Raw genomic sequence first — 26,828 nt, 5'->3', positions numbered from 1 at the left:
ATTTTTTTCCAGTTTTTCACAAAAAGCCTGAAAACATTGATTTCTCTCCCTTCCTATTTTCTCTTTACTACTGTACTCAAAGTTGATTGTCCTGTCCTTAGTGGACCCCTTAAAACCTTCAACATAATAGGTGGAAAATTCTGTTCTCCCTGAATAGCACTTTATGCCTTTGTCAGATATATGCTGCATTACAGAGGCAAGAGAGGGAAAAAAAATTACACTTTTGTCTGAATGGAGAAACTAAAATCTCACTGCGATCCAGCGTTCTGCTTCTGTTGAGATAGTAACTAACTTAAAAAAAAAAAGAAAAAAAAATCAACTGATTTTACTCTAAATTTGGCACACTAAACTTTTCTTTAAGGGATCATCAAAAATAACTGAGGGAATTTTGTCAGTTATATTTTCAATTGAAAGAATAATTTGCCAATTATTTATTTTTGTTTGTTTGCTTGTTTGCTTGTTTGCTTGTTTGTTTATTTTTCCCCCTCTAAAATTATGAGAAGCAGTGTTTCAGAGCCCAATGCGTGGATAGTTCTATTATGCGTCACAATAGCTCATGTTCTCTTCCACCACACCTTTTTCATCCCAAAATGGTCTCGACCATTTCTACTCCAGTATGACTTCCAAAAGGACTTATTGGGTAAGACAAATGTTTCACTGATTTTGTAGTGCTAGAACAGAATTAACAGTTACCCTATTTTTTTTTTTTTTCTTTTTCAAGTGCAGAACGAAAACTAACATGCTTTTAACAAAAAAACCCTAAACAATCCAAACCAAATCAAACAAACAAATTAAAAACATAGGAGTAAAACCAAACCAAATTGACTAAAACATTCTAAACAGAATTCCACCCTCCAACCAGTTTACCAACATTGAATAATTAATCCTTGTGACATTGAAGTTAGTTACTGTGGATGGAGACAAATCAATGGCCTGAAACTGTGCTGAGAGGGTTTTGTCTGTGTGCTGGTGTTTTTGTTAGATGTGCCTTGAAATGTCAGGCAGAGTCATTACTGTGGGGGCTGCACAAGTAACCTTTTCTGGGATGGCAAAAAGGAAATGGGGGTTATAAAGGCAGTCAAATGCTCCACTGGGCTGACTAATGCACTGCTTATTCCTCGTGACCAAAGGATAACCCTCGATCATTTCAAATTTGGATGCAGAAATCTGAAATCTTCACAGAGCTCATACACAGAAAATCCCCTTGTTTGTGTCTGTATGTGAGGCTGAAAACTTTTGATCCTACCTTCAACAGCAAGAAATGAAGATATTTCAAAGCAAAGAGGTAAAAATACTTTCTAAACGGTCACATTTGTGCAAAAAAATGATAAAATCATTTACTGATTTTTAGTGCAAATATTCTTTAAAATTGAGCTTTCTTTCCAGTAGAAACATGTTCACTATCAGCAGATTGTTCATTAAGAAAAATATTTTCTCAGTGTATGGCATTGAGCCATCTCAGATGTTTTTTTTTCTAAAAACCCAACAGCATGAGCACAGATGTTCTCCACGAGTTAAAGTTCAAGAAATAGGGATAAAACAGCCTGGTGGACCCAAAGGCTAAGCATACTCAAAATGAGCCATTTCCAGCACCTTTTCTGCCTTTCTCAATGGTGTTGCTGAGTTACTTGACATCACTTCCATGGTTCCCAGTCCCTTTCTTTGTTGGACCGGGACACAGGGCTGTGTCCATCCTGTATTAAACACCTCATGCAGGGTCTCTGTTGGGGATATGTATTTTCCTGCACAACTGACCAAGGACCTACAAAGACAAATATTTCTTTAGCGGGGCAAAGTCTTGCTTTGTAGTTCTCTGTTTCTCAGTACAACAGAGGAACTTAGGGAAGAGTAGATCCAAGTTGGAGTGATGAGTGTTGGTCACTGAGGAAAAAATTCAAAAGCAAGTCCTTTCAGCCAAATAAAACCTTCAGGAGTTTCTCAATCTGAATTTTCTCCTTTTCTCCCTGTGCCTCAAAAAACATTCATCTTTACAGGAGGGTAGGCAACAAATAAAAGAAACAGTACAAAAGTGCCATTGCAACTCTCTTGGGAGAGGGTGAGATTAAATAAAACTGAGTTCAGTCCAGGAAAATAATTGGAAGATGGCTTTGTACTCTTAAAAAAGCTGTGAGAAGAATGGAATGTACTGTATTCTTTTTCTGCATTGCAAAGAAGATGCATATTCTCTTGAGGAAAAAATAAGTTGCATATTGAGTGTAGAGAGATGCCCAATAATTTGGGAAAAAAAGCATAAAAATAAAATTTCAGTCATGGTCTATATGCCCAATAATAGCGGCAGCAATATATGTTTCAAAGTATGGAATATCTGCCTATGTGGAGAGAAAAATAAATTAATAAAGGAATTTAAAAAACCCTACAGATAATCATATGGGTATGGAATGAAGGGATGTATAGAGTTCTTATGCATAAAAAATGGAAAAGCTATTTCATTCTTGTTTGGAGGGAGCCAATTGGCTGATGTATTCTTGTGGCTGTGATAAATAGAAAAAAGCATATAATTTTTTTGCTACTTAAAAACACTTAAACACATATATTTAGATTTATGGCATGTTTTCTTCTCTCAGTACAAGAATACTGGATTACAGACAATTTAATTTTCTAATAAAAGCCTTTCTTTGCCTCCAAGTCCAGCAAATGGAATTATTTCTACTGAAGAATAAACCTGTACTTAAGTACTTGACTGAGTAATGTGGCATAAACACTATGTATGCATTTTGTTCACATACTTTGACTTTCACATTTAGTCTTTTTCCCAAAACTTGGCAGCTGACTTTGTATGAGATAGGAACAGCCAGATAAGAGCCCCCAAAACTCCCATGGTTGTTTTCTTCCAACCATTCTGAAGCCTTACAAATTATTCTGCACTGAGGAGAAGTCTCAGGGCTTTCTAACACTGAGCTGGTGACCTTTGAAGCTGCTGGGTGTGCTTGGGATGTTCTTGGCCCTCTGAGCCACATTCCAGACAGGCAGAGGCTGTGCCTCCTTCCCCATTTAGTGTTTAGGTGGCTGGGGCACTAGAAGGGGATATATTGAAGGTGTTGGTATCAGTATTTAGGTCCCTGTGTTATTTGCTATTTTTAAAGGATTTGCCACTTTCCCTCAGGTTGGCACTTGTGTGAAAGTCTCTATTTTGGGCTTGGAATCCTCCAATATTTGTGCCCAGATTCAACCCCTTTTTTGCCTAAGGTAGACATTAATTCCAATCTCACATCCTGAGTGGAGCTGACGCAGATAGCATCACTTTACCTATGTCTTTTTAAACTGAAAAATAGTATTTGCTTCCTGCAAAACCAGTTTGTGTATGAAAACTCTGTACAACAGAATGGAATTTTTCTCTCATGAAAAAAATTGCAAAAAGGGTTTTATACATAGTTTCCATTTCTAGTGGTTTTCAGAAAGCTCTTAGTCTAAATAATGAAAGAAGAGTCTAACTCCTAAAGAGAAAAGATAGAGGAGAGATTGAATGAAGCATTGAGTTTTCTTTTATAGTACCCATAAACTGCTGCTGAACAAAAACCTGGGCGTGCTCTTTCTCTACATATTCCCCCCTACACTCTCCACTTTGCCCAAATAACAGAACATTTCCCTGTCAGGACCCCAAGGGCACCAAGGGTCAGGTAGCAATGCTGAAATGGATGACTTAATTAGCTGCTATAATCTATTGAGTATAAGCAAAAATATAGTGAATAATTTGCAAGGTACCACTTAAATCAGTATGATTGACATTTGATGGAAGCTGGTTGACAATAAGCTCAACATGACCCAGAAAAGTGTACAGGCAGCCCAGAAACCGACCATGCCCACCGTGGGCAGGTCGAGGGAGGTGACTCTGCCTCTCTGCTCTGATCAGGTGAGGCCCCACCTGCAGAGCTGCGTCCAGATCTGGTCCCCAACACAAGGAGGATGTGAAGCTGTTGGAGCAAGTCCAGAGGAGGCCACAAAGATGCTCAGATGGCTGGAGCACCTCTGCTATAGAAACAGGCTGAGAGAGCTGGGTGTGTTCGCCTGGAGAAAAGGGTCCAAGGGGACATTCTGGCACCTTCCGGTGCCTAAAAGTGCTCCCAGAGGCTGGAGAGGGACTTTGGACAAGGCCCTGGAGTGACAGGACAAGTGATAATGGCTTTAAACTGTTGTTTAATGTTCAGATTTTTAAAGGAACCTTCTCACTCTCATCATCTAGTTAGAACTAGATGACCTTTAAGGTCTCTTCCCATCAAAATCATTCCATGATTCTATGACTTTCATCCAGTCTACAACTATGTCAGTCTACCACATTTCTGGTATGTGGAGATATTATATTCCAGTTTATAGTATCTCAGATTTATGTTCTAAATTGACAGTAATTTTTTCACCCTGATTTCCATCTTATTTGAAGGAAACAAAAACACTCCCAATTTATACCTGCATTTCAGTTTCTTGAAGATGATTTGGAATGTCAGATTCCTTCTGGTCCCCAACCTGGCAGTTCTCTCTTGTTTTCTCCCTCAGAGTGGGAGAGAATTCAGTTGTCTGGTCAAAGGTACATGGTACAGAAGAAGAAAGATAAAGTTTTGATCAGATGCAACTTACTTCTTTGACCAACTAATTAGGCAACGTATTCAGGTTTGAAAGGTACATAGAGCCAGAAAAGGTTTGAAATGCAAGGAGGATTGGGAGGTAAAATAATCAATACGGATATTTGTATTCTGAAATCAATGGAAGTTGTACTTTTAAATCAGGATAACATTGATTCATGGATTGTTTTGTGATTTTTATTCCTGAAAAAGAAAACAGGTGTGAAGTTTACATAAAAGGGAAGCTGAATAATTTGACTTCTTTTACTGTGCCTAATTTCTAGTTGCTGTCTAATAGCTGAACTGCTTTGAGATCTCATCCTCAACTGTAGTTTGTAGAAATATTCCTGTGGAACCTTGGTCTATATATATCAGGCTTTTTCTATCTCTAAGAGATCCAAGTGACATGAGACATCAATTAGAGTTCAAAATTCAATCCACTGGTGCAGCCTATGGATTTATTAAGCCCTAGCTCTGTAAGTCCTTGGAACACATTTTTGGAAGGCAGCTATTGCACAAGCATCTTTGTTTTCTAAATACATGATTGAGTTTACAGCTGTTTAAAACCACTTGTAGGGGTTTTAGTATAAATTTTCTTTTTGTGGGAAGGAGAGATTAGGAGAGAAAAAACAAAGCAGGCTTGAGCTTAAAAATGAACAAAAATAGTTTTATTAACATATATTAAAAGAATGAGAAAAAAAATTGAGAAAAATAAAAACTTAAACTGAAACAGAATGATACTTTAAAACATGCTTCTTTCCTCTTACAAACTATTAACTTTCTTAGTGAACAACATAGAAAGACACAACTTAGGATTTTCAGTCAGTTTCACTATTTAGACATAACCACTCCTTACTTTAGGAGAAGAGTCATTCTAAGATCTTTTATGAAGACATTTGCCACAAGACAAAATAGTCCAGTGCTCTCAGTGTCACACATCTGCTGCTGCCCGGAGTTTTCACAGACTGTGATGTTCTATTAACAAAGCTTCTCAGTGTATCTGGGGTACTATTTACGAATACTTCTTCTAGTCTAAAATCATCCTTGTCTCAAAGGCTGAGACCTCCTTTAACCCAGGAGCAGGGGCTTTACAGTTCCCAAATAAATCTCAATTACATCAGTCCTTAATTTTTATTAGAATAGCATTTTACCCAACGACACTAAGATGCTACAAAGAACAGTTCATTTCTCCATGGTTTACCTTAGAAAAGTCCGGTTAAGAAATGTCCACTTCTTCAATCCTATTCCAATATTATTAGTTCTTTCACTTCTAATCTAACTGACCTCATGTAGTGTCTATTTCTATGTACTTTCTGGTTTTCTTTCTTCTTTCTCTCAAGGAAGAATTGTGCTTTAAAAGTTCCATGTTGCTAGGAAAGGGTTAAATCTGTTTGGGCTTGCAAAAGCTGCGTGAAGCTGCAAGAGCTGAAGAAAATGCAAAGTTGTGCTGATAGAGGAAGCTGGTAGATGTCCCTTTTTCCACTCCTCGGTCTCATCCAGGGTGGCTCAGCTCAGAGTTGTTATGGAGCTCCAGGCTTTCTTTCTCTGCGGCCAGCGGTGATTAAGCTGGGCCATGGTTTAGCCCCTTCTGCTGCGGTCTGACCACGTGGCCAGCACTGCCGAGCTCAGCCACCTCTCTTCCCTGCCAGCAAGCAAAAGGGAAAGGGTCTCAGCTGGCCCAGGCCCTCCCTGTGCGGGCAGCGGCTCTCAGAAACCCGGCCAGGCCCGGCCCAGCTGCCCAGAGAGGCAACAGGGCCCGGCTCGACCATGGTGTTACCTCATGGCAGATCCCCGAAGCGAAGCGAGAGAGAGAGCGGTCAGCAGCAGATTAGTTTTAAATGTCCCTTCCAAAGTCACATTGACACTTCTCATTGGTCAACTTAGCTGCCAATATCTCAGCCAGCTTTTTGATAGATCCCTGTTCCCCCCCCCCCCCCGCCCCAACCCACTCTATGGTCAGGGCAGGGAAAAACATTTTGTGTTGGCACAAAATTGTGCCAACCCATGGTAGCACTTTAATGTTGGCATAAAGACAGTGCATACACCTAGGTGAACTTTGAATCATCCTTTAATTTTCCCCGAATCCCTTAATTCTAATTTTCCTGTTTTATATCTTGCTTGATGATTTAATTTGGGGGTTTTCTTCTTATTACTTGGTTATTTTCTTTCAGAAAGGCATGCTCAGATAGAAACTAGTCCATTAATTTTAAGCAAATAACTCGTCACTTGCTTGGGTTAATGTCTTCATGGCATCTCTGCAGTGACCTAATCAACTCAATTTTTTTTTATATATATATATTTTTTTTTTAACAAGGTTCTGTACTTATTTATGAATGCCTCAGTGTAGTTGTATTCAAATTTTTCTTCCCATTCATGAAGCTCTCAACATGTATAACCCCAGGAATCTTTGTACAATTTGTTGTGCAATCTACACATAAGAAAAATCATTGCAAAGAGGACAGGGAACACCTCAGATGAAAAAGAATCACTTTAGGTTCCTTGCTCAAAGGAATACTGAAGTTAATAGGGGATTTTTGCTGATGACAAATTCAGTTGGTCGCCAGTGTGGGTTGCCCAGCATGAGCAAGAGACTCTAATTTTTTGAGAATGCAGTGGACAGAAATCTGTCAAAAATATCATCACTGTGTTTGCTCCTGTTGTGGGTAAAGGAAGGACCTTTCCACCAGCCAGTTTTCTGTGTCTGTGAAGAGGGTTGTAGATCCTTGAGGAGTGTCGGCTTGATGGGAATGAAGCTTGCTCAGGAGGCTCCCATCACACTCTGGGATCAAACTCTGCCTTCAAAGTTTTACAGTTAACCAGGAGATCTCATTAAGGTGATGTCTGCAGCTTCTGATGCCCTTCTCAACCCCGCAGATCACAGACAAGTACGATTTGAGATTTCAGGTCTCAGATTTTTTTCTAATTGCTCGTCAGGGAACATTTACCTCATAGCTTGAATGCAACAAAGTATCATGAAGTTCGGATTAAAGAACAATCTTCCTGCCTCCCTTTCAGCAAGACAGGAGACACTTGGCTTTTGTGATCATTTGGCTTCTACTGTTTCTTTTCTTCATTTTATTTTGTTACTTATTTTTACTGCTGGAGGAAAAAAAAAAAAAAACAAACCTGTAGATATTATTTTTGAATTAATCACTGTGGGTGGAAGAAAAAGCAGGATTTACTGCAAGAGAAAGGACTTCAGATAAATAAAGGAAGCACAATGGAGAGAACATGTGGACATTATCTGATGAAGCTGAAAGCTTCACTAGATAGAACTAAAATGACCAGATAAAGAGGAATATGGGTCTTTTTTTTTTTTATCCCCAGCCACTAGGACACAAAAGATCAAGGAGGTATATTGACAGCAGATCCCAATTCACAACAAATGGTGGTATAAAAAAATCAATCTTGAAGTCAATTTTGTTTATGAACATCATACAGTGGTTTTATCAGACAAATCTCAGAAGAGCTATGCAATTCCATAGCATAGCAAGGAAATGCATATTTAAAGGGAATTACCAAAGACCCACCTCTCTTCTTCCCCTGCTCCCAGGGCTGATAGAATATCCTGTGAGGAACTTGTATCCACAACATATTTGTGAGCAATGGAACTTCACTTTGGGCTGTCTGTAAGTCCTCCCCACTCCTATGTCTGGGAATACTTAAAGGACTGTTCTGTTCCTTCTGACACTGGTCACTGCCACAACAAAAGTCAGTTTGTACACAATAGGAAGGCTCCATGGAGGCAAATCAGTCCAGTTTTCCAGTGGAATGAACCAGACCCTGCTAGTACCAGATATGTGGCAGTGCGAGAATTGTTTTATTAGGTTTATATAAGAAGTTTTATATCATGGTTCATTTCACTGTGCCCCCAGTTCTGTAACCCTTTTGTGTTTTCTGTATAATAAGGTGTTTTGTGTCAAGCATCCCACCCCCCACCCATCTTGTCCATCCCCTCTGCCCCCCCCTCGCTCTGGGGCAGCCTGCCTATCACTTCGGGACCCCTCCCAAGGTTGCAAAACCATTCGGAGAGGGCTTCAGGTGATAGGTCCCCTGGGGCGGAATTCCTTTGCCCTTGGTGTCAACGGTCAGAGGCTTGGGGGTTGGGCGCACCTTGTTACCCCCTGAATCCCCTGATTCGTTGCCTTGTTGTAACCCCCCCTGAAGCCCTCCACCAATTATAAGGTGGAGGAGGGAGATTCAAACTCTCTCGCTCTCTCTCGCTCTCGTGCTCTCTGGCCTCTCTGGCCTGCGGTTTGGACCAGCAGCGGACTTCCCGCAGCTCGGCCTGAATAAACATCTTTTAACCTGCTAAGCTGAGAGCCATCCTTTTCTGCTGCTGCCGCTGTCACAGCACTATTTAGTCTAGCTGCTGCTGAGAAGCCGAGCCAGCAGGTAAAGATACCCTGCGTGCCTATCCGAACTGGGAACATCTTGTAGCTGTGCAGATCTGAGCTAGCTGGAGGCCAGCGTCCGCCCGGTGCGGAGACAGAACCAGCTACACAGACATTGGGGTTTTCTCAGGTGAGATGCAACCTGGAGATGTGTATTTTTATCTCCTGACTACAAAAGGAAAGTTGTGTGGCTACCCCACACAAAGAAGCTTGGCAATGAGCAAGATGAATGCCTACAAGGTAGAGATGGGATTTCAGGGATATTCAGCAATGTCCTTATGTTCCCTCCAGCAACACCAGTTTGGCGTCTGCACTTGTAGCCTGTGACTTTCCATGGAAAGGAGAACTGTCGATGACAAACAAATCAAGCTTCAATATCCACCTCCTGAGGGTTCAAACCCTCAAGTCTGTAGGTAAAGTTTTGGTGTTGAAAACATCTACTTTGGTTGAACAGCAGCTTTTTACTACTCAAAGAGTGAGCACTGTTACTCTGCATGACATTTGTCTATTTCTGTGAGCCAGTTACTTGTTTTGGGGGAGAAATTCATAACTGAGAAGCAACTCCTCCACTGTGAGTAGTAACCTCAGTCACTGCTCCAACTGCTTTCAAAACAACCCCTCCGCTCTGGTCAGATCAGCTCTTCTGTTTATTTACCACAACTTTCTGATTTCTTGACTATTACGGGTTTAAATTGGACAGTGTCACTGCATGAGGGACTTCAGTATTTAAGTTAATAATCCATTTGATTCCCCCACTAAAAGATTTTCTATTGCTCTGAGAATGTTTACGGTCTGATTCCGTCCATTTTTGTGCTTGCTGCAGTCACAGTCATGCCTCTGGCTCAGTCACTTTGTGTAGCATCACACTTTGCATTCTTTAAGTCTTTAGATTACCCATAAGCCTACAAGTGTTTTAGTACTTTTCTCTTCCTCATAAACATCTCATTATTTCTCACCCTTATGGGCCCTGGTATCTGAAGTTGTCCTCATTGAAATACCATTTTAACTCTCCTCTAATTTTCGTTTGAAGATGCAGGTCCTGTGCAGAACTAATGTTTTTAACACTGTTAATTGCTCTATATGTCTTGGAAAAAAAATACACCTAACAACCTTCTTGATCACACTCCCTGGTTAGTTTTATATCTGGATCTTAAATCCCTTGGTTGCCCTATTAGGATGGAAGTAGTCCAAATTAGTGGTGCGTTGCCACTGTGATATGATCACCTAGTTAATTGCTGACAGGCTCGTAGAGATTTCTTGTTTTTTTGCTCTAATTATTTCTTAGGACAATATTCTTGTCACCTTCAAGCTGTGTATATACACCATGCAACAAGGAAGTCTTTTAAATCTAGACAATAAAATATTTTTTACTTTCTCAATAATATTGACCTAACCCCTAAACATGATTAAATTTTCTCACTCACTCAAGTACATTGTAGTTTATATTTGTGTAGCAAAACTGTGTTCTTGTACTAATTTTGCATTCAGTATAAACACGGACATATACACTTGTTACATCTGACTAAAACTCATTAACACACTTCTTTACACAGCTTCAAATGGCAAGTTCTCTGCTCCCTGTCCTAATGTCACCAAACCAACTTTGGTTAGCACTTTCCCCTGCAAGAGGTCACTGGATGACTTAGTGACAAAACAAAGATATAACTCCTCAATGATTTACATGGTGAACTTAATCAAAACACATCACATCTATCTTTCGAGCATTTCCTTTCTCTGTGAATTGTGATGCAGGCAGAAGGAGAAAAGGAAAGCAAAAAGTCTTGTCAATTCCCCTGATCTTCATGATGATAGTTGCAGACTGAGGGAAGTAAAAGATATTTCCTCTCTCATTCAATCAGAATGTTATGGTTTTACAATTCTTTACAGTTCAGTGTACAAGAACCAAAAATACTTGGAGAGAACTCCTGGCAGTGTGTTATATTGATGAACCATTTTGCACTACCATTCCTTAGTACCTGCTCTGCAGAGCATTCAGGGTTCACAGAGATTCTTCTCCAAACTTAGGTTGTATATTTAGCTTCATCTTATTGTTGAGTATCAACATCAGAGCAATTCACTCACGTTCTTGTAACAGGCAACACAACTCTGACATTCAGGGTGGTTAATGGAAACTGGGTTTTGATTCATCTCAATCAGAACTGAACATCTAAAATAGATAAACCGTGCTCTGAAAATATGTATTTTTCTCTTTTGGTCACAAAGGAAGGCTGACTAACTGCCTCAGAAACAGACATACAGAGCTTTTTAAATTTGGGCAGGATGAATCTCAAGGAGTTGTAGATGTAACAGAGAAATTGGCTATGATTTGTGGTGGTGCAGAACTGTTTTTATAAGAGGTTTATGTTATGGTTCATTTCACTGTATCCCCAATTCTGTATCCCTTTTGTGTTGTCTCTATAATAAGGTGTTTTGTGTCAGTCCTCCCACTCCTCACCTGACTTGTAACATCCCCTCTGCCCCAACCCCCCTCTCTGGGGCAGCCTGTCTGTCACTTTGAGGAGCCCTCCCAGGTTGCGAAATCTCAGGGAGAGGGCTTCAGGTGATAGGCTCCCTGGGGGGAACTCCTTTAGCTTTGGATTTTAGTGGTCCAAGGCTTGGGGGTGGGCACACCTTGTTACCCCCTGAATTCCCTGATTTGTTGTCTTGTTGTAGCCTCCCTGGAACCCCTCCCCCGCTTATAAGGTGGCAGAGAGACTCTCTCAGCCTCTCAGCTCCTCAGCTCTTGGTCTCTGGCCTCAGGTTTGGACTGGCTGCGGACTTCCCGCAGCCTGGCCTGAATAAACATCTTTTAACCTGCTAAGCTGAGAGGCAGCCTTTTCTGCTGCCGTTGCTGTCACAACACTATTGGTCCACCTGCTGAGAAGCCAACCCAGCAGGTAATAGCCTGCGTGCCCCCCGGACTGGGAACATCTGTGGCTGTGCTGACCAGAGCTAGCCAGAGGTCAGCTCCCGCTCGGTGCGGGGACAGAAACAGACACAATGATTCACGCTTCTCAAAAAAAAAAACAAACAAACAAACAAAAAAACAAAAAAACAAAAAAAAAAAAAAAAAAAAAAAAAAAAAATAAAAACAAGAAAAGAAAGTAATCCGTTTTAAATTGCTGCTGCGATTTCCAATAAAAATGATGCTTCAGTGTCATCACAGGGGAGACCATCCACTCCTAGTTTTTAAATATACGCTTTATTGTTGTATAGCTGGAGGATTTCTCCAAAATTCACTGTTAACTCTATTCTAGCAATGGTTTGAAGAAACCCAAGTTTTAACCATTGGAAGTAACAGTTATCAGAGAAACATCCTTAATGACCTCAGAGATTCCCTGTATTTTGTGCACTCACCCCAGAAATACACTTCCCATCCTCAGTGAGGTTGTCTTGTAATAAGAGGTTTTGCATCTGGAATTGGTACAGGTTTTACATGATTCAAGTAGGAGATTTTCAATACTGTGTAGTTTGGAGCCTTGAAAGTAACAGCTCTTCTCATTCTCCAGTTGAGGAGTTTTTTGATGGAAGGACTTTTTCTTCTCTGAAAATGTGTCATAGTTTTAATTTCAAACTGGGTGGAAACACCAATTAATGTAGGGGTTTCACGTTCACTAAATTTTGGTCTTGGTACTTACTCTTTTTGTGGGAGAGAGACTAGGAGAAAAACAAAGCAGGCTCAACCTTAAAATTAACAAATAGTTTATTAACATACATTAAAAGAATAGGAAAAAAGTTGGAAAAAAACCTAAAATGGAATGAAACTTCGAAAACACTTTTCCCTCCCCTTACAAACTTCACTTTCCTACAAAACAACATAAAGAGACAAAACTTGTAATTTTCAGTCAGTTTCAATATCTGATAATAGTCTTTCATCAATTCATTAGGGGAAGAGTATCTTTTTGAGTCATGGATCCCACTGACAACTTAGAACAGTTCTCTTGTGGGTTTTAAACTGTCACAAAAACAACCGCCCAGAAAAACCTGCCTTTGTGACCCTCCCAGCAGCAGTTTCTCAAGCTGCTTATTGGTCATGGGTCTTAGACTTTTGCATACTGGGGTGTCAGCTTTTAAAGATGAATAACTCCAAAGCAGAGGATTCTTCTCCTCAAGGTACAGAGATATCTTCTCACTTCTTCACTGGCGCAGGGGGCTTCTCATCTTTATCTCTGTTCAAGCATCTTATAGGATATTACTTAGTTCATCACAAACACCTTTGCTTAAATCTACACACAAATTAAAACAATCATCTCCCCAAATGCATATCTTTCCCATGATTTAAAGGAATGATCTAAATATAGAGTTCATGTCCATGGCTCAAGTAAGAATAGAACAACTAACTCTTCAACCCTCTGTCCTAATAGTCTCTTCAACCCTCTGTCCTAATAGTCTTTTCACTCTTGCTCTACTGACTTCATGCTGTTGTTCTTTATGTTCACTCTGTCTTACCTTACTCTCTCAGAGAAGGGCTAAGCTCTGGAAGCTTCATGTTGCTAAAAAAGAGTTAAATCTGCTCAAAGTCCTTGTTTCTCTCTCTGTAGCTCATGGTGTTAGATGTTCAAGGCCGAGCTGATGAGGGAGGAAGAACTCACAGAAACATCAGAGATTGGAGCACTCAGGCAGTCCGGAATTAAAAAAAAAGAAAAAAAAAAACCACAAAAAAACCCAACCAAACCAAAAAAACCAAGCAGGATCACAAATGCCTTCTCAGCCCATGCCTCGGTGTAAATTGGAGTGGCCTCAGCCCAAATGGTGCCCATAGCTCTTATGAGGGGCCCAGAAGGGATCTCTCCCTACTCCAGGGAAGTCTGCTTTCTTCAGACTTCCCTCTCTGGCCAAAGGAAGAAGAAAAAAGGACCCACCTACAGGAAATTCACGGGGTTTTATACGGTACTTCCCAAAGTCGCAGCTAACAATTTCAGTGGTCAGAATAGATGTCAATATTCTAACTAAATCTCTGATAGGTCTCTGTCTCTTCCAAAGCAATTCCCAGGTCCTGACCTGGAGAATTATTCAACATTTTTCTATAACTAAAAAACCAAACTGTACTAACCTGTTACCTTGGTTTTTCTGTGTTTTTTATAGCCTTTTTGATTTTCATAAATGGAGTCAGACTTTTTAGGTACTGTAGAATATTGGAGCAGTTTTCTAACTTTTCCCACATATGTAACATAAATAAATCCTATGTTTTTCATTCTCTGTCCTTTGTTTGCATATTTCTAACCTGGAAACAATTGTAACTGACAGTTCGTTTAGCCACTTGGCTGAGGGGTGAAAAACCCCAGAAGCCAATCTTCTGCTAGACCCACAAATGTATAAAAAGTAAGAAATAAAACAAAGAGGCTCTCCCTCTGCCCTGGCTTGGTTTGAGCTGGATCGGGAGGACCTGTGCCCTGTGAAAAGTCTGCGTGTGACTGCTTTGTGTGTCTCAGTGACACTAACCCATGACAAAATGTCAGTCACAAAACCCTAAATGTTTTTGGATGTACTGATTTCACCAAAACTGGGCTGGAATGATCTCTTAGCATAAATTGGGATGAGATCAAATGAGAGTGATGCAAAAATAAGTCAATAATCCAAACATTTTTCTGGAATATGGGTGATGTAACTTCAATTCCCATGGTGAGACCAAATAAATATGTAAACTTTCACACCCTGTACAGCTTAGGTGTGTGTCTGCTGCATACAACTATCATTTATTCTTGAAGTAGAACATAAATTATCCATTCACAACAGCAGTTAACAACTCTTTTTTCCCCTCTGTTTTCCCCCTTACTGGCCCTGCAAGTAGTGGGATTCTGTAATTTTTCAACTGCTTGGGATTATGCCCCTAATATTAACAATATGCAATTATATATCAAAAAGAAAAAGCTGCCTTTACCACCATTTCAAACATGCTTTAAGAAAGGAAAGGCTTTTACAGCAGAGTATGGAAAGCTGACAGTGCTTAGGGAGCACTGGAGAGAGTGACAAATAATTTACTAGTTTCAACTCCTGATAAATGGTGAATGCTTGTTCTGTTTGACCAAAATATAGCTTTGATATGAACGATTTTGGCATCTTACTGCCTTGTAAGAAAAATTACACAGCTTCAGGTTTTGACTCAAGCAGATGCTCTGTGCCTCATATAGCTTTGTGTTTTAGGAGCTCCAGTCCCCATTCTGTCTTTAATCTGCTGCTGGTTTCAATAGCAATGAGAAACAATCCCCAAATAACATAAAACCTAAGTCAAAATTCCTTAAAAGTCCAAAGCATCTAGCTATTGACTTTTAAAGAATTTTTGCTTTCAGAATGATGTGAATAGAATGGCATTAGCAGCATGTCACATGGCAATAAACAGACAAGCACCACAGTTCTGCAAAATCAGGGACTGTGAAGTTTCCCACATCAGCTTTCCCTCTGCATCACTATCTCCAAATCATAGCTACCATGAGAGGAGGGAAAGATGGATCTCCAGACTGGGAGGACAGAGGAAAATTCTCAGTAAGTGAAAGCAAGAATCACAAAGCTCACCTTTCAGATAGAGATTTCTCATAGCAAGCAAACTGCCTTCTGAGGACGTAATATCCTCCCAGCCAGGGAGACGTGGAGGAAATCAGCTGTGGAGGAGTCAGCTGTGGAGGAGGTCAGCTCCCACCACCCCTCACTAGCCTGTACACCATCACCACAGTTTTCAAGCAACCCTCATGTCTCAATAGGAAAATCCTCAGAAAGCAGTTGTGGGATAAATTGTGTGTCACTTTCCCCATGATATGGGAGATCTTTGGGACCCAAATGTGAGAGAGAAAAAGAGTCTCAAAGAGATGTGAGTCCCCAAAATTTCCTTTAGATAAAGAAATCCAAGCTATCCTTTGCTTTTTAAGGTTTTAAGAATTGCTTGTTTTTGATTGTCATCATTAAGGCATATGAAAGGTCCCCTATTTTCATAACATTATGAGCAGTTTTTTCCTGGAATTCAAATCCATTAAAGGCTGCTGACAGACACCCAGTAAGTGCACAAGGCTGAATGGGAAAAACATAAATCAGTATCCATTTGTCTGCTGTTTCATGTACCAGATTAATTTTGAAAGCATTTTTCATTCAAGTGGCCTCTTTTCAAGGGTATCCTTCCAAATCTTCCTATTTTTGTGGAGCCTCCCAATTAGCTTGAGATCACAGCATCTTGAAAACAACACAAAAACACATTAAAGCAATTGCATTTTAAAAGAAGTGATTAAAATACTTTCAATTGAGAGTTTACAGGAATTGCCATCACCACTATTATTTCCTGTATTTCCTGTTGGTTCTCTCTTTATTTAACAGAATTTTAATTTTCTATCTCCTAACTTCACTATCTCCCAAAGAGGATTAGACAGTTTTATTTTCAGAAGTTGTATAATTGTATTGACTGCTTATGCTGCAGGTATGGAAATGCTGCAGGATATATTAGAGTTTCCTATGAAAATTCTCATCACAGAACACTTTTCAAGGAAATCATTGGACTAGACTGTCAATCATAGATTGTATTGTACATCTAGCAATTATTAACTTTATAATCTTGATATCACTAAAAAGAAAAAAAAAAATCCCTAATCAAAAAAATGTACACTTAATTTAAATTCTTGAAGTCCTGCATGTGTATGGAAAAGGCTTGCCTGAAACAGTCACTCATTTTTCACAAATATATTTGATGATCCTTTTTTGACTTTTAAAAACTTGTTGATGTGTAAGAAACATATTCCAACTGGAGATTGCCCTGTGAATCACTAAATGTGCTCTTGGAGCCCAGGCTTAACTGCTTATTTGAGTGTGGAAGTACTTGAATTGTATATGCAAACGTTGTAACAGTAGTTAGGAAAAAAAGGTTTATTTTATGTTTCACCATGCAGATACATGCATTACTCTTTAAAACAGCTATGCACAATTTTCACTTATGCTTATTCAAAAGTATATTGACTTATACTTATTTGACAAATGTACTGATTTACATCTGGAAACAAGTATCAACTATTTTGTTTTGCCTCCTTCCCTGTGTTCCATTCTGATAATAGCAAACATTTGGAATATTTTGCATTTAAAAAATGAGAAAATGCTGCTTTTTTGGCCTCTGTCCTGTAATGACACTGAAACATTACACTTCACACTCTCTGTCACCTGTTCTCTCTGATTTACAGTTGCTGTTCAGATCAGTACAACATTTCCTTGTACTTTACTTTTACACACCGCGCTGCCTTTTGCTTGTGACTTTCATCCTCGGACTGCTTTGCTCTTTCTGGTTTTCCCACCAATCTTTTACTGACTTCCAATTGTGGTTTTTAGTGCTTGGTGCTTATGTGGATATTTCCATATGCAAAGAAGGAACTGGACTGGCAGTTACTGAGTACAAGGATGTCTACTTGCACCTTCCGGGACATCTTAACTCAAATAGAAGAGTGTCCTGGTTTGGGACAAATTTGGGAGAAAACCCCTGTATAGGATCCCTCTAAGGAAGCAAACCCAAGTGGCCCCTCCCTCCAACCGATCCGGTAAAAAAAAACCTCTTTGGAGAAAAGTGGAAAAAACTATTTTACTAAACAAATTAAGTGCATACAAGTATAAAGAATGAATAATATGAAACAATAAAACCTCTCGTTCTGAAGTGAGATGGCAAATTGAGAAAGTCCTTGCCGTGGGTGTAGCTCAGCTCTCTCTCAGTCTCTCCTCAGTCCCAGTCTCTCCGGCGCTGCTGGAAAATGCCGAGCTCCAGGCCCCGGTGGGCCGCAGGTGCAGCCCCCAGTGCTCCCCTGGGTTTTCAGTCCAGAGCAGGTTTAAACAGTTCCAAGAAAAAGGAAAAAAAACAGTCCAGGGAACTTCTCTGCCCTAGCTAGCTGAAACTAACTAAAAGCAAAAAAAAAAGATCTCTGTCCTGCAGTCTCTCCAAGCCTCTGCCGAACACGCTGTCCGCAGAAGAATGTGGAGGAGTCAGGCAGTTTTCTCAAAACAAACTCCGTGCTTCTCCTTGCTCTTAGAACCAGTCTTAAAGGCACAGGACTCAGTATACAGCACAAACAGAACAGACGATTGGGGATACAAGCATCATAAAATTACCCTAGGAGAAGGAGAAATTGCATTTTTGTCATTTTACCAAGAAAGCATGGGAACCTATTTCCAATGTGAACAAAAAACAACCAACAAACCAACCAAGGAAAAAAAAAAAAACCAAACAAAAACCCACCAACCAACCAAAAAAACACCCCAAAACCGAAACAACATGACCAATAGAAAACTAGACACATTGTGTCAGTGTCCACCAGAAGCAATAAATACATTTTATTCTTTTATATGTATATAAATATATGAACATATTTGCTTTCTATGTATATAGTTTTGTTTTATAAGACAAATGTATGTATATTTATATACTTGCCCTTAAGACTATACTAATCTTTGACATATTCAACACTTGGTAAACTTTAACCAGAGTTCTAACCAAATGCACAAGGAGATATATTTTCCTCAATGTTTTTCACCTCAGTTTTTTCACAATACATCCAGATGGAGGAAGTTTGTGTTCAAAACTATTTCATATTTTCTTGTCTATATTCCTTTGCAGAAGTTACATTTATGTAAAATTCAATGAGCAGTTTGACAAACACAGCTGAAAACTCTTCCACGTTGTACAACTTTACTTCTTGGTGTCTATTCAAATATTTAGAAGGAGCAGTTTGAACTATGTAATTTTTTAGGCACCGTGACAGAGAATATGCCTCATTTTAGAAAAATGGTGTTTTTTTCCACCTGTGTAGGTCAGATATCCATATTGATGCTTTTAGATTGAAGCCCAGAGACCTGTCTCTGATAAATTGATAAGAAAATTATATGGTTAGAAATAAAAAGGTTTTAAGAAGGCCCAATTGATTTGTCCTGTCAAGATTCCTAATGGGAAAAAGAAAAGAAAGAAAAAAGAGCTACTAAGTCAATATACTTTTCTTTTTGTTTGTTTGCTTGTTTGGTTGGTTGGTTCCTTTGTTTTTGGTTTTGTTTTGTTTTGTTTAGGAAGAAGACTGCAGTGCTCAAAGTCTCATATCTTAAGGTTTCCCAAAAAAAAAGAAAAAGAGATTGAAGACTAGAAAAGTAGCAAAATGCTGAAATTTATCTTGGGAAAAATAATTAAGATGGAGAACTACTTCCATGAAAGATTCCAGCTTGTGGGCTGAAGCAAGAATCTGAATGGAGAGATTTATTTCTGCTGGTTTGTTTTGCCTACTTGTTTTGTCAGTTCTACATCCACCACAGTCAGTTTTTCTTCCATGTTCCCCTAGTTTAGGGGAACAGAAGATGCTCCCTAGAATTCATCCAACCTGCCTGATGGACAAGAGTCATGTGAATAGGGCTGATGTAAAGTGTTTTAAAGATGGATATGTTTTTCTAATACAATCCATCCTGGCTGAATTCTAGCTGAATCTACAGAAGAAGATAGTTTGTAGAAAATTGTTGTGCAGTCAGGCAGGAAATTACAGTTTGAGAGAATTGTTTTCCTGGCCTTATTTTAGACCAACTTCTCTTAAAATATTTAAGTTCCTTATTTCTGAACAATTGTGGAATCCAATCGATTTTATTGTCACACATAAAGAAAATAGCGTGGAGTTTTTCATCTGGCACCACTGAGAGAGACAGGCAAACAGAATTAATATTTCTCACATGGAACACCACACAGAAGATTGTATTCCAAACTGGGCGATTATGATAATGATTCACTTGCAGTATTTGCATGAGATGCCTGTAATGGAGGCAACTGCTAAAACTCCAACTATCAGCTATCTGTGGGTGTTTAGAAATCAGAGTTTATTTTCTCTTCAGTCTCTGCAATAGTTTTTTCCTAAAATATAACCCTGAGGGTGCCTGCTGCTCCAGCGCTTGTGCTTTATTGACTGAAGTTTCTTTGTTTCTTACCCAGTTCTGAACCTGCATCCTGGCACATATTGGCTCTCTGCACTGGCTTTACGATCTTGTTTGATAGCCATGCACTCACTCTACCTTCAAAAACTCCTTTATATTCCCTGGCCAGAGCTGCTCAGTGGGAAGTTTGGTCTGTATCAGATTGTTGAAATTGCTACTTATTCTGTAACCACTCCCCAAAATGTACCTCCTGCACATCCTGCCCCCTGCAGGGCCACCCACTCTCACAAGAGAAGAAAGCTTTCTGTCTCAGTTCAGCGAAAGAGAAAATTGTAAGAAAATAAGAAGAACATAAAGCTTAGAACTTTATTCCCTGAGCCTACAGACTTTACCTTTCTGTTTGTTTTGTTCCTGCTCACTGAAGCATGAATGCAAGAGTGCTGAATTCCATGTGTGTACATTAGGAAAAAGGACATCCTCACTCTACAGCGGTTTGTTGTAACAAAGTCCGTTTAACTGCAGAGCCTCTGATTTGGATACAGCTGATGCCCCAAAGTGTAGGAGAAGGGAATAGAGATAACCTTACCCCTGATAACAACTGTGTTAATTACCCAATACAGCCTCACCCCTGATGAGATAAATGTGATAAAAGGGAGTGGGTGAGCTGGTAAGGGGAGGGCCATCATGGAGGGGGAACTATGAAGAAGATGTAATGAGAGGATCCTGAAGAAGGGTCCTGTGGCGAGAGAATCACTGCTATGAGGTCAGTCTGGGTCTGCAGTCAGAGGCTGTTGTTGGAACCTGTAGCCATGGTCTAGCTAGGTAAAAGCCTGCAGTGAGAGTCTGCAAACTGATCCCTGCAGTCGGAGTTTAGCAGGAAATAACCAGCAGTCAGAACCTACAAGGGAAACCTCCAGTAGGAGCTTGCTGCAGCCGGAGTCAGTGGATAGCTGGAGTCGGGATGGCTGAGCTGTACAGAGGACTAAACCAGGATCCTTTTCATGCTGTGACAAACAAGTAGTCTGTGTCTTGGCTCACTTTTACCATCTAACAAGAGGGCTGCTGCAACAGAAAAGGTAACCTTTGTGTTCCCTCCTGACTTTGCCCCCACCATCCTACATGCCACTGCACTGTGGCGTGTCACCATATCCAGCTTTAAAAGGGACATTAGGGCACATGCCAACTGTTTCCTGTTCCAAGTTAGAGATGGCATTACACAAATAAGAAATGGTGGGACAGAATGCAATTACTCCTGAACAGTTTAAACTAGAATTTCCCCTTCAACAGGCTTTGGGCACTGACAGTGGCAGCTCTTTGGGATACAGGGCTGTAAAATGGAAACCACAGGTAGCCATGGCTTAGATACCTCCTTTGCCAATGTCCATATTTGTGTTCAGAGTGAGCAGAGCCGTGAGGTAAAATTTGCCATCCATCCTCTTTGAGATGCTGTAATTCATCCCAAGAGGCTTTCAGCAATCCATAAGACAGGGAATGGATTGAATAGAGGCCTGCCAAAGGTGAGAAGAAAGAAATAAAAATTGCAAAGTGCTTAGAAGGATGATAGAATTGTATGAATAAAGCTGCTATGTAGCTGGCACTTTAGAATTTGACAGTCAGGGGCTTTTTCAGTTAAGTTTTCCCCTTACTACCTTCAGTGCTGGAAAGACGTCTTTGTGATGAAAAAGCTACTTTTTGCAGTTAAAGAGAGACATGATTTTTTTTCCCCAAACTGCAATTTAAAAAATGGTGTCAGGGAATAATATCAAAAGGAAGCTCCAGTCAGACCTTAGGATGAGACCCTCTAATATAGAGCATGAGAATCACAGGTGGAAATAAAAGATCAGCAAACAGCACTGGAAAGGAACCAATCCTCCTTAGTGTCCAGGCCTAAAGTTTAACATTCCCTCCATGATCCCTTGGAGCAACTCAGAGACCACAAAACCCTTTCTCAAGCTCCTTAAAGTCTAGTCCTGGGTACTGTCACATCAGCATGTGAGGTTTGGCATTGCTGTGCCTGAGCCCATACATGGATTTAGCACCTGGGCTCTTTATTCCTGATCTGCTTTCTGATCTTCTCTTATTTCTACCCTTCTGGTTTTGTCTCTATTCAGCAGAGCAGAGTTAAGACTTCTAAAGTTTAACTCGTGTCTGCCCAGTATATAGAAGAGCAGAACTCTGATCTAATCTCATGCTTCTTGGAGTTTTTGCATTATTTACTTTGCAGAGGAAGACAGTCTGAACTCTTTAGAGTAAAAAAATCCCAAACCTCTTTTTAATTCTTGAAGTGGTAGTTGTCATTATTTCTTCTCTTTTCTAAGACATCATCCAGCTTTGCAAACAAGATGGTGACAGTTCATTTGCTATGGGTAGTTGTAGCTTCCATCAATAGTGTTTTTATGAACAGAATAATAATTCAGATGAGACTTTAGAGTGTTTTGTGTTTGGTTGTTTTTGTTATTTTTTTTCCCCTCCCCAGCCAAACTACAGGTTTTACTTGGTTTCTATTCTTGTGGATGGCAAATTATATCAAGGTCAACAACAAAGGATGTGTCTATCTATTGCTATCTATTGGTCTTTTTTTTTTTTTTTTTTTTTTTTTTTTTTTTTTTTTTACTAATTTTAATAGCAAAACATTTGACAGCACTGCCAATGGCAAATTAAATCCAAGGAAAAATCACCCAAAATAGTCAACCTTTAACAAGGAAAGGAAACCAGCAATTTACCTTTTAATGAAAAATAAAACAAATTGAGACAATATAATAGAGCTCCTTCCTTATATGTTCTGAGAGCCTTGATTAAAATGGGTGATAAAGTGTGGCTAATACTGAGAAGGAAAGGAAGAGTTTATTAGATTTGTACTACTCACATAAATATGTATTATACATCCAAAACATGGCTGTTGGCTGAATATAGAACATAACACAACATAACAGGATTCTAATCAATTTTTTATAAATAAACCAGTTCTTATTTTTAACCCTGAAATTCTAATCCCTGTCCAGCCAATCTCATATAGACTATTCTTTATTGCTTGTATTAGGTCAAGAAAGAGAGTCCAGTGGAGCACTGGATCACACCAGAAGAAAGTTTCTGCCACTTTTTGCATTCTCAGTAGATTTTCCTATGCCAGGTGAGTAGCTGGGTCTTCACATTCAGTAGACACAGGCCAGAAAGTGAGGCTGAACTGCCTTGATGTCAGCCTGCCGAGAATTCTTTACCAGGAATTTAGCCACCAGCCTACAAAATGAAATGACCACCCAGCCCATATCTTTTGGGGATCTTGTTCTACTTAATTTAATATTTAGACTAAATGAAAATAATTGCTTCTTTTAGACTGGTTTCACAGAATCACAGAGTATCAGTTGGAAGGGTCCCACAAGGATTGAGTCCAACTGTTACTCCTGCACAGGACCTAAGATGAGCAATCTAGTAAAAGAATTCAGATCTACTATTTAATCTCTAAAAGCCCAGCCCAGCAACCCTTGCATTGTTTATATCGCCCTTTGTACATTTGTAAGTTTTCAGAAAGAAAAATATTAGAATTCAAATCTGAATTATTTAATCAAATCATAAGTCAATTTTGGCTGGGTTGGAATTCAAATCAAAAGTTTTTCATTTAAATTCATCAATTTTTCTCAAAAATTACTGTCTGAAATAGGTGTACTCTAAGGTGAGTTAATGGTCCCTGTGAAAACAATGTCAAAACTGTTACTGGCTTTATTGGCACTGGATTTTTCACTAAACCTAGCTGCCCCACTCTGTGCTACTTTACTAGCTGATCTATTCCATATATTTTATTTATGATTTTGTTTAAAAACCTGGTGTGCACCAGACATCCCAGGGTTTTACACTTATCTGCTTTCTATTTTTCAGGGCCAGTACATTTTTACATTCCTGAAATATTATCAGTCTTAAGACAGTTTTGATCCAGTCAAATTAAAATAGGAAAGGAATAGAAAGGAGTACTTATAAGTAATATATTTCATATGGTTCAGACATAATTCTTGCAACACCTGTTGAACTAATTTGGGATTTATTTATTTGCTTCATTTTCCTGTTACTTTTTTCTCCTCCTTCTCTTCAGGGAAGACTGTCCTTCTCCTTCTCTCCGACAAACCAAACCAGCTCTCTCAGGTGCAGACATCTGCTTCTTTAAAAGAAATTGACCCTTCTGATGTTTATGCCATGAAAAAATAACGATTTCTTTGGGGAAAAGTTGATGTATATTCCCTGCTTCTTAATGCCAACCCGCAGAGTCAAAACAAACTGGGATATACTGGAATATGCACTAATCCATCGCTGCATCTGCTGCACACTGTGACGTGATGGAGAAATGTAATTTTGGGTCCTAAATTTTCATTTCAAACATTATATGTAAATACAGTCATAAATATGTATCAAATGGAAACAGGTCATCTCTAAGATTTAAGGAACCATATAGTCTCAATGTATTGAGCTACCTCATAATAGAGAAATGAAGGTAAATTAAAAACAGGTAGCAATTCAGAAAGTTAAAAATAGTCATCCAAAGTTTAAACCTCTTGAGAAGGCTTTGAAAAAGCTAACAATAGAGCCCCTGTAAAACATAACAAAATAAAAATAGATGCTGTAGTTGCTGGATAAAAATAGTGTAGATTTAATGCTTCTTCAAACAGATGGCTTTAAAACTTGAGATGACAAATTATGATTTGTTCAGCCCAAAAAGAAGTCTTCCATAGGCTCTGTGAATTGTAATAACAGTGTTAGAGATGACCTTGAGAAGGGTTTAGACCATTCAGACACTTTTTTTTTCTTTTTTTTTTCTTTTTTTTTGTGAATTGAAGTCTAGTATTAAAACCAAAATAAAACAGGGAAAACAAAATTAAGTATTAGAAATTTGTATTGCCTAAGGACTTTGCTAAGATGTAATTTCTTGTCCTAGAAGTAGTGGTAGGTGAAACAGAAGAAATCTTGTCTTTGATGCATTTTAATTCTTTCAGTGTAGTATTTTCAGTCAGGGTTCACCACATTCATCATTCTCCAAAAGAAACAGCCCACTCTACCAGAGAATTTAAATTTATTTTCTGCTGGTGTGTCACTCTTGTTTCAAATATGGAGGTGGAGGAAGGAATGAAGTAGCCATCCATACGTACTTTTGTTTTCAGATGTTGCCATACTTAAAAGTGCAAACCCATTTCTTGAATGTAGACAAAGATAAACCTCTTCTGAAGATTTTCCAGAATGACTTTTCCCACCAAAATTATCCGTTAACAGGCTCGTAGGTAGAAATAATGACCAGCAAAGCATTTAATACTCTCTACACCAGTCCTTTGCCAATGACCTTGTAATGCAACAGGAATTCCCTAAAGAATGGTACAAATTATGGACATGATTCATTTTGTGCTGCTCCAGCCATATTCTGCTGCAAACCCAGGTTGATTTATTAGTTGTATGAGACTGAAATATTTTAGTTTTAAGTAACCTGTTATCTTAGATAAGTAAGTTAATAAGTAAATAAAATACACTCAGGTGTCTGTTTTGTTAAAAAAAAACCCCAAACAAAAAAACACTGAAACAACAAACACTTGTAAAATTAACCTCTGCCATGTATGGACTTTCTTATGTTCAAATTAAGTAAGTTACAATAATGATTGCATATATATGAATAGCTTAATGTTTCTATAGCAACTATCTTTAAGAAAGCTTTACAAGCATTAATTATTAATAATAATATTTATTATTCTTGTGCCTAAGGAATAGCCAGTCTCATGGTGTCCAGCAAGTTAAAGAACTGAATTATTGAGACTGTGCTAGGATGAGGGCCAGGAAATCTTTAAACATTCTGGATAGATGGTATTGTTCCTGAATTTTACCTTTTTTGAGTGGTGATAGAATCAGAAGGGTTATAATTAACTTGGGAAATGATTTGTCTCTGCTGCAGCAGGCTCTCATTGTGTGTACAGCAGCACCTTGCTCTATGCTCAGCACTGGTCTCTCCATTCAAGTAAAAAATAACAAAGGAATCAACTGCTGTAATATATCTCACAGGCCTGAATTTAGTGCAAATTGAAGAGACAAGGTAAGAAGTGAAAAGAGTAAGGTAAATCAGATGAAATAAATAGATCTGTGAGACCAGAGGAGGGACAGGTCTGGAAGAAACCATCATTCAGCACAAAGTCCCAAGAAAATTGTTCCTTATCAGCTTCACATTTGTCCTTCCTTGGCTGTGAAATTTGATTCTGCTTTCTGAGTCACATCCAGTAAATAACTTGATGCCCTTTTCCTATTTGTTCACACCACTAACTGGAATGGAAAAGGCATCATGGTAGAAAATGAATTGCCAGTGGGACAGAATGTGGGCTACAGTATATTACAGATGTGCCTTGTCTTGTTCACTAAGCTGAAGTGTTGCCCTGAGATTTGAATGTCTGAAATTAAAACTCTGCCAGTGTATACTTTGCTTTTTCTATTTTAAGAACATGTGAAGATATTATTCTCATTGGAAATTGCTTGTTAATGGCAACCACCCAGCTGCCATAAGAAATGGGTTCTAGCACAGCCAGAACATGAAAATGGCTGTGCTAATGAGTCAGGCACAAGTTTCATCTTTGGATCCATATTGTGTCTGTGGTCAAAATCAGATGCCAAAGGAAAGGTATAACAGGGAAATATGTGATGTTGTCCTCACACTGCTAAATATTTCACTACATTAGAGAAAATTCTCTTGCATGGCCACAGGAGCAGCTTCAGTATCCAGTTCCTCAAAATCCCCCCATTAGTATTTCAGTCAAATATTTTGTGAGAAAATATCCTCATGATCCAATTGAATGTACTTTCTGTCCAGGCAGCCACATAAAAGTAAGATTCCTTGCTTTTAAACACAAACATTGAATGAGAGTTCAATGTGAGATATGCTTTCTAAAAGGACAATTTTTGTTCTAACTGACCTGAGATTAGTGCATTTATTTTCTGGATAAATGTACTGTCAAGTGCTGAGGAAAAATGGCACCCTTTCAGATGGTTT

At 39.1% G+C, this 26,828-nt stretch overlaps 1 long non-coding RNA gene across 1 annotated transcript; it reads left to right on the top strand.

The window, feature by feature from the left end:
• Window positions 1-20,496: 20,496 nt before the first annotated feature.
• Window positions 20,497-26,570, top strand: LOC120753079 (uncharacterized). The gene is made up of 3 exons (XR_005700952.2): window positions 20,497-20,901; window positions 22,866-22,955; window positions 23,910-26,570. It is a non-coding gene; the product is annotated as an uncharacterized LOC120753079 (long non-coding RNA).
• The last annotated feature ends 258 nt before the right edge of the window (window positions 26,571-26,828 follow it).

This window comes from Hirundo rustica, chromosome 5 (assembly GCF_015227805.2).
Source record: "Hirundo rustica isolate bHirRus1 chromosome 5, bHirRus1.pri.v3, whole genome shotgun sequence".
NCBI classification, from domain to species: domain Eukaryota; kingdom Metazoa; phylum Chordata; class Aves; order Passeriformes; family Hirundinidae; genus Hirundo; species Hirundo rustica.
Note: the sequence above shows the minus strand (reverse complement) of the source record. Positions and strands in the feature narration are given on the sequence as shown.